The 9,235-nt window shown below is 45.7% G+C and overlaps 1 protein-coding gene across 1 annotated transcript in view; it reads right to left on the bottom strand.

Moving 5' to 3' along the window:
• The window catches only part of PRMT5 (protein arginine methyltransferase 5), a 108,876-nt gene that overhangs the window by 94,414 nt on the left and 5,227 nt on the right, over positions 1-9,235 (bottom strand). The window lies entirely within an intron of this gene.

The following is a 9,235-nucleotide window of genomic DNA, read 5'->3' as shown; positions in this document are numbered from 1 at the left end:
TGGCCGCCCGCGGCCGCGGGGCGCCCCGCCCGCAAGCACACGCGCCGCGCCCGAGGCGCCAACCCCGGGCGGGGGGGCCCCTGAGGGCCACCGGACCGCCGACCCCCAACCTCGCCTGGACCTTGGCAGACATCTTCCCCACCTCTCTCCCTTTCACTTTCTCACCGTCCTCTCACTCTTTCCCATCTTTTTTTCTCGGTGAAACAAGGCCCAGTCACCAGCATAACCATCCAGTGAACGACCTCCGGACACTTTGTTAAATTGGGTGAACTAGTCAGTAACATTCTAGACTGCGATTAAACATCAGGGACTTGGTGCGTGGGCCCTACTCCGGGTTTCCAGGTGGAATGTCTCTGGGTCACGTGTGTTACTTAACACCCCCACGTTTAAATGAACGTTCAAGTATGGAACATTTTTCTGAAGAAAGGCAAAGTAGTCTTACACTTCAGCCAGAGCTCCCAGTTTCTCTACCTGGCTCAGACCACATTCTCAAAACTAAAATGGTTCCTCCTTATTTCCTGGAAGACCGCTGGTATACCTGGATTTTAAGCCAGCCATAATCTGGTCCCACCCACCTATCTGTTATTTATTTATTTATTTATTTATTTATTTAGACAGAGTCTTGCTCTGTCACCCGGGCTGGAGTGCAGTGGTGTGATCTCCGGTCACTGTAAACTCCGCCCCTCCGCCCCCACCACCACCCCGCCCAACCGATTCTCCTGCCTCAGCCTCCCAAGAAGCTCTCGGCCTCCCAAGAAGCTGGGACTACAGGCACGCGCCACCGCACCCAGCTAATTTTTTGTGTTTTTAGTAGACACAGGGTTTCGCCATGTTGGCCAGGCTGGTCTCCATCTCCTGACTTCAGGTGATGCACCCACCCTGCCTTTTTTTTTTTTTTTTTTTTCAATGATGCAATCTCGGCTCACTGCAACCTCCACCTCCCAGGCTCAAGCGATTCTCCTGCCTCAGCCTCCTGAGTAGCTGGGATTACAGACACGTGCCACCATGCCCGGCTAATTTTTTTTTTTTTTTTTAAAGTAGTGATGGGGTTTCACCATGTTGGCCAGGCTGGTCTTGAACTCTTGATCTCAAGTTATCCGCGCGCCTCGGCCTCCCAAAGTGCTGGGATTGTGCCTGGGCACATACTTGTTCTTAGTTCCCCCTACGCTCATCTTATCAATCTTGTATTATTCCTTTACTCAAGTGCCTTTTATTTTTTAAGCCTGAATGATGCGTCTCCCCTTCCCTGACTGGTCAATTTTTATCCATTCTTTCAGCACAGACCGCTTATTTCCTTCTCTCTGCTCCCATCAGCATGAACTTCATGCATACTCCAATTAGCAGCACGTAACTCTACCTTGATTCACATATTTTAGTAATTTCACTCCAGTAAACTGTTTGAGGTCAACGATCATATCTTAAAATTGTTTTTCCATCCAGGAACTGTTTGATTCTTATTACAATAGCTGCCATAATTGCAGATATTTAGTAAACACTGACAAAAAATTATTTATTTATTTATTATTATTATTTTTTTTTTTTTTTTGTTTTGTTTTTTGTCGGAGTCTCGCTCTGTCGCTCAGGCTGGAGTGCAGTGGGGTGATCTCGGCTCACTGCAAGCTCCGCCTCCCGGGTTCACACCATTTTCCTGCCCCAGCCTCCTGAGTAGCTGGGACTACAGGCGCTGGCTACCACGCCCGGCTAATTTTTTGTATTTTTAGTAGAGACGGGGTTTCAACGTGTTAGCCAGGATGGTCTCGATCTCCTGACCTCGTGATCCACCCGCCTCAGCCTCCCAAAGTGCTGGGATTACAGGCGTGAACCACCGTGCCCGGCCAAAAATCATTTATGATTAAATAAGTGAATTTGTTTTCTAGCGAAAACAGATTTTGAAACTCACATCCCACAAGAATTTGCCTTCTATAGTAAGTAGTAATTTGTGAGCACTTAGTGTGCAGGAACTGTTCTGAACACTTTATGTGTATTAATTTAGGTATTATTATTATTATTATTATTTTTTTTTTTTTTGAGACGGAGTCTCGCTCTGTCTCCCAGTCTGGAGTGCAGTGGCACAATCTCGGCTCACTACAAGCTCCACCTTCCGGGTTCACGCCATTCTCCTGCCTCAGCCTCCCGAATAGATGGGACTACAGGCGCACGCTGCCACGCCCGGCTAATTTTTTGTATTTTTAGTAGAGACGGGGTTTCACCATGTTAGCCAGGATGGTCTCGAACTCCTGACCTCGTGATCCGCCCGCCTCGGCCTCCCAAAGTGCTGGGATTACAGACGTGAGCCACCGCGCCCAGCCGGTTTTATTTATTTATTTATTTATTTATTTATTTATTTATTTATTTATTCTTTCCTTCCGAGACAGAGTCTTTCTCTGTCGTCCAGACTGGAGTGCAGTGGCCTGATCTCGGCTCACTGCAACGTTCGCCTCCCAGGTTCAAGCGATTCTCCTGCCTCAGCCACCCCAATAGCTGGGATTACAGGCACGTACCACCACCCCCGCTGATTTTTGTATTCTTAGTAGAGATGGGGTTTCACCATGTTGGCCACGCTGGTCTCAAACTCTTGACCTCATGATCTGCCCGCCTCGGCCTCCCAAAGTGTTGGGATTACAGGCGTGAGCCACTGCACCAGTTTAGGTACTATTATTATGAACATTTTAGAGATGGGATCAAGGCACAGAGTGGTGAAACAATTTGACTAGGGTTGTATAGTTAGTAAAGGCGGACCTAGGATTTGGACCCACAAAATCAAGCTCCCTAACCCAAGTTCATAACCATTATACTATACCTCGCTGGCTTTAAAAAATAGTTTAAGGCGGGGCAACATGGCTCATGCCGGTAATCCTAGCATTTGGATCACGAGGTCAGGAGTTTGAGACCAGCCTGACCAGTATGGTGAAACCCCATCTCTACTAAAAATACAAAAAGTTAGCCAGGCGTCCGTCGTGGTGCGCACTTGTAGTCCCAGCTACTCGGGAGGCTGAAGTAGGAGAACTGCTTGAACTCAGGAGGCAGAGGTTGCAGTGAGCTGAGATCGTTCCACTGCACTCCAGGCTGGGGGACAGAGTGAGACTCCATCTCAAAAAATAATAATAATAAAATAAAAAGGCCGGGCATGGTGGCTCACACCTGTAATCCCAGCACTTTGGGAGGCCGAGGCGGGTGGATCACCTGAGGTAAGGAGTTCGAGACCAGCCTGGTCAACATGGTGAAACCCCATCTCTACTAAAAATACAAAAATTGGCTGGACTTGGTGGCACACGCCTGTAATCCCAGCTACTCCAGAGGTTGAGGCAGGATAATCCCTTTAACCTGGGAGGCAGAAGTTGCAGTGAGCCAAGATCACACCACTTAAAAATAATTTTTTTTTGGCCGAGTGCAGTGGCTCACATCTGTAATCCCAGTACTTTGGGAGACCGAAGTGGCGCGACTGATCCCTTGAGCTCAGGAGTTGGAAACCAGCCTGGGCAACATAGCATAACCCCTGTCTCTCCTAAAAATCCAAAAACTAGCTGGGTATAGTGCCGCATGCCTATAGTCCCAGCTACTTGGGAGGCTGAGGCATGTTTATCGCTTGAACCTGGAAGGCGGAGATTGCAGTGAGCCGAGATGGTGCCACTGCACTCCAGCCTAGGTAACAGAGCGACACTTAGTCTCAAATAATAATATAGGGACATGACAACTACATGCAAAGTATGATCTGGGTCAGAAGAAAAAATGCTATCCTGGACGCTACTAGGATACTTGGGAAAAATTAAATATGGCCTGGATATTAGATAATTTGATTGCAGCAAAGTTAGACAGATTAGTGGCATCACCATTTTACAAGAAAATGAGGTTCAGAGAGTACTTACTACAAATTTACATAGCTAATAGGTGACAGACCTGAACCCCCAAGCCAGCTGTCTTATCAAGCTGTTCAACATACACACACTCACACACACATTTTGACACTGGCCATCAGTCAGGCCTCGTCCATAAAATTGTTGGTTCTCAATGTACAGGGCATTGTTGGTAGGATCTAGTTCTCAGCAGAAAGGCCCAGTGCCTTCAGTGTTGTTTTCACCCTTGAAGCACCTTAGCTTAGGCAATAGCTTTGCCTTTTACCTGAAAATGAGGTGCTATTGTTTACTTTCTCAAGGGTTATAGACTGTCTGTGTTTCTTTTTGTCTCTTTTTAGAGACAGGATCTCACTATGTTGCCTAGGCTGGTCTCAAACTCTTGGACTCAAGGGATCCTCTTGCCTCAGCCTCCCCAATAGCTGGTGCATGCTACTGTGCCCGACATGTGTTTCTTTTTAGATGTTTTCCATTTAAACTTTAAAAAAATAATACAAGCCTGGTTGGGCGCGGTGGCTCATGCCTGTAATCTGAGCACTTTGGAAGGCCGAGGCAGGTGGATCAGTTGAAGTCAGGAGTTCGAGACCAGCTTGATCAACATAGTGAAACCCATCTCTACTAAAATACAAAATTTAGCCGGGTGTGGTGGTGTGCGCCTGTAATCCCAGCTACTCAGGAGGCTGAGGCAGGAGAATCACTTGAACCTGGGAGGCAGAGGTCGCAGTGAGCTGAGATCACACCATTGCCCTCCAGCCTGGGTGACAAAGTGAGATTCTGTCTCAATAAATAAATAAATAAATAAATAAATAAATAAATAAATAAAGCCATGAGATCACTAGGAAAATATTAAATATTAACTCTTGATGAGAATGTACTAGGACAGCTCATATTCTCAAATGTACAGGTGATATATATATATATATATATATATTTTTTTTTTTTTTTTTTTTTTGAGGTGGAGTTTCTCTCTTATTGCCCAGGCTGGAGTGCAGTAGTGTGATCTCGGCTCACTGAAACCCCCGCCTCCTGGGTTCAAGCAATTCTCCTGCCTCAGCCTCCAGAGTAGCTGGGACTACAGGCACCTGCCACCACACCTGGTTAAATTTTTGTATTTTTAGTAGAAACAGGGTTTCACCATGTTGGCCACAGGGTTTCACCATGTTGGCCAGGCTGGTCTTGAACTCCTGACCTCAGATGATCTACCTGCCTTGGCCTCCCAAAGTGCTGGGATTACAGGCACAGGCCACTGTGCCCAGCCACAGGTGATGTATTTTCAAAAATGTTAGGATAAAGGGAAAACAGAAATGTTAATAATTATTAAAATCAACAGTTACTGAGAGTTTACTTGGTGCCAGGCACTCTGTATCTCATTTAATCAATTCTGTGAGATAAGTACTATTATTCTCCCTCTTTTACTGAGGAGAAAACTGAGACTTAGAGGGGGACTGCTAAGTTACCTAGAGGTTGTTGAGCTAATTAACTCCATGGTGGTCACTAATGGAATCATAGCTTGAACCCAGGTGTGCTCACTACAGAACCTGTGCTCTTGACTATTCATTAGTCTCTGTCTAAATTGAAACCCACTCTGCCTTGCTGTTACCCTCTTTTGTTCTCTTGTTCTGTCCATGAAAGACAAGCTGTCTTCACTTTGATGATCAATGGAATGTTCATAACTGCCATACGGTCTCCTGGGATATATTTTTAATTATGAGTCCATTACTACAAGGGTCAAAGTTAAGTTGGAAAAGCTGTATCTTTTTTTTTTTTTTGAGACAGAGTTTTGCTCTTGTTGCCTAGGCCGCAGTGCAATGGTGCGATCTCGGCTCACCGCAACCTCCGCTTCCTGGGTTCAAGTGATTCTCCTGCCTCAGCCTCTCAAGTAGCTGGGATTACAGGCATGCACCACCACACCTGGCTAATTTTGTATTTTTGGTAGAGACAGAGTTTCTCCATGTTGGTCAGGCTGGTCTCGACCCCTGACCTCAGGTGATCCGCCTGCCTCGGCTTCCCAAAGTCCTGGGATTACAGGCATGAGCCACTGCACCTGGCCTTTTTTTTTTTTTTTTCTTTTTGAGACAGGATCACTTGCTTTGTCACCAAGGCTGGAGTGCAGTGGTGCAATCATGGCTCACTGCAACCTCTACCTCCCGAGTAGCTCAGACTACAAGTGTGTGCCAACATGCCCAGCTAATTTTTAAAATATTTTGTAGAGACAAGAGTCTAACTATGTTGCCCAGGCTGTTCTCAAACTCCCGGGCTCAAGTGATTCTCCCACCTTGGCCTCCCAAACAATTACAGGCATGAGCCACAGTGCCTGGCCTAAATTTCTATTTTCCCCATGGTCATAGGATAATCTTTGAGTAGAAGTTTTGAGTAATGAACTTGTATGCTGTTAGGTAATGATAATAGGGAGAAAATGTACCATTTTCACCTAAAAATTACAATTTTCAACTCTAAAACATCTGAAATTTCAAATGTTAGAGTTTACAGATGACTTGTCGATTGAGGAAAATTGCTAATTTGGCTTCGAATCAAGCAGATCTTTTTTTTTTTTTTGAGACGGAGTCTCGCTCTGTTGCCCAGGCTGGAGTGCAGTGGCCGGATCTCAGCTCACTGCAAGCTCCGCCTCCCGGGTTTTCACCATTCTCCTGCCTCAGCCTCCCGAGTAGCTGGGACTACAGGCGCCCGCCACCTCGCCCGGCTATTTTTTTGTATTTTTTAGTAGAGACGGGGTTTCACTGTGTTAGCCAGGATGGTCTCGATCTCCTGACCTCGTGATCCGCCCGTCTCGGCCTCCCAAAGTGCTGGGATTACAGGCTTGAGCCACCGCGCCCGGCCTAGATCTTTTATTTTAAGCTGTTTCTGTTCAATGAGATCCCAAAGTGGCCTCCCCTACAGTGAAATGTAACTTCCCCTAGAGTGAGGCCAGGAAGCTGTTTCTGATAGTCATTCGTTAACACATGGGAGAGCATTTTAGAACAGGAGCGGAAGGAAATCCTACAGCCAGCTGAGAATATGTCCTAAGAGACACTGGAGAGCAAAGTATGAGAGAGCTGAGATTCAGAGTTGAGAGAGGGTACAGAAAGGTGGAAGGGCCGGGCGCGGTGGCTCACGCCTGTAATCCCAGCACTTTGGGAGGCCGAGACGGGCGGATCACGAGGTCAGGAGATCCTGGCTAACACGGTGAAACCCCGTCTCTACTAAAAAATACAAAAAACTAGCCGGGCGCGGTGGTGGGCGCCTGTAGTCCCAGCTACTCGGGAGGCTGAGGCAGGAGAATGGCGTGAACCCGGGAGGCGGAGCTTGCAGTGAGCTGAGATCTGGCCACTGCACTCCAGCCTGGGCGACAGAGCGAGTCTCCGTCTCAAAAAAAAAAAAAAAAAAAAAAAAAGGTGGAAGGTAATGCAAAGGAAATGACAGAAAAGGAAGATGGCAGGCAGCAGAGAACAGCCCTCAAGGAAGAGAGAAGAAGGGGTTTGTGTTGTAGCAGGAGTGAGAGTAGATTTGATTTTAAAGAAAAAAGTTCTGAATTTGATTGTTAGATGCAAAAATTTGATAAAAATTTTAGAAGCAACTGGAACATCTTAAGATCAGTAAAAAAAAAAAAAAAGTGTCAAAAACCAAAACAAAATAAGTTAAAATACCATAACAGGCCAGGCATGGTGGCTTACTCACGTCTGTAATCCCAGCAGTTTGGAAGGCTGAAGTGGGCGAATCACCTGAGGTCAGGAGTTGGAGACCAGCCTGGCCAACATGGTGAAACCCCATCTCTACTAAAAATACAAAAATTAGCCAGGTGTGGTGGTGGGCACCTGTAATCCCAGCTACTAGGGAGGCTGAGGCAGGATAATTGCTTGAACCCGGGAGGCAGAGGTTGCAATGAGCTGAGATGGCACTCTAGCCTGGGTGACAGAGCAACACTCCATGTCAAAAAAAAAAAAAAAAAAAAAAAAGAAATAAATGTAAAGAAGAGAATGAAGAAGGGAAAGAAGAGAAAAATGAGCAGATAGATGCCAGCTATTATATGTAGAAGAAATGACAAAATTTGAAAAACAAACAAACAAACAAACCAAAAACCCATTTGGCAAACCCCAATGCAAAAATTAATAGGCAGGTGCAAGGTTGTGGGAGAACAGGATTTTCACATTATCTCAGATAATCACTGTATTAGTTTGCTAAGGCTGTTAAAACAAAACACCATAGTCTGGGTGGCTTAAACAACAGAAATTAATTTTCTCCCAGTTCTGGAGGCTGCAGGTCCAAGATCAAAGTATCAGCAGCGCTGGTTTCTTCTGAAGCCTCCGTCCTTGGCTTGTAGAGAGTTACCTTCTCACTGTACCCTCACATGGTCTTTCCTCTGCACTACAGGTATCTCTTTGTATCCAAATTCCCTCTTATAAGGACACCAGTCAGACTGGCTCTACCCTAAGTGCCTCATTTAACTTAATCACTTCTTTAAAGACTCAATCTCCAAATACAGTTGAATCCTGAGATACTGGAGGTTAGGGCTTCAGTATATGAATTTTAGGGGAACACATTTCAGCCCATAACAATCACTCTATTTATTATTAGTTTACTAATTAATTACAAACGGCAAATATACTTCTACAATAGAGACGTCTAGCAGACATGAATAAACTTGCAGTCACCAATAATAGAACAAACTGACATTATATGCCTCTTGATGTGATACAATAAGAAGTATACAAAATTACCTAAGTAATATTCTTGCCAAAAATGTTTAACTTTGGTCTTGATGTGGTGGCTCATGCCTATAATTCCAGCATTTTGGGAGGCCAAGGCAGGAGGATCCCTTGAGCCCAGGAGTTTGAGACCAGCTGGGGCAACATAGGGGGATCTTGTCTCTACCAAGTAATAATTTTTTTTAAATTAGCAGGGTGTGGTGGCATGCGCTTGTAGTCCCAAGCTACTCAGGAGGCTGAGGCAGGAGGATGGCGTGAGCTTTAGATGTCAAGGCTGCAGTGAACTGTGATTACATCACTGCACTCCAGGCTGGGTGACAAGAGCAAGACCCTGGCTAAAAAAGAAAAAAAACCCTGGCTCTAATCCCAGCAAAGGCCGAGACAGGCGGATCACGAGGTCAGGAGATCGAGACCAAAAAAAAAAAAGCTTAACCTGAGTCCCACTACTAATGAGGCAAGAAAACCCAGATAAATCAGATTGCAAAGCGAGAAAGTCCTGACTCTTCACAGAAAACAGATAAATCAGATTGCAAATAAAGTCCTGACTCTTCCAGTATAAACACCACGAAAGATTCACACACATGCACATGGCAAAGGAGCACAGCACTCAGGTGCAGTGCTGCAGAATCCTGTCCCACAACATTGCAAATGAGCTTGTCCTCAGTCTTGGGACACTTATGG

This window comes from Macaca thibetana, chromosome 7 (genome assembly GCF_024542745.1).
Source record: "Macaca thibetana thibetana isolate TM-01 chromosome 7, ASM2454274v1, whole genome shotgun sequence".
NCBI lineage: Eukaryota > Metazoa > Chordata > Mammalia > Primates > Cercopithecidae > Macaca > Macaca thibetana.
This window is presented reverse-complemented; position numbering and strand designations above follow the sequence as displayed.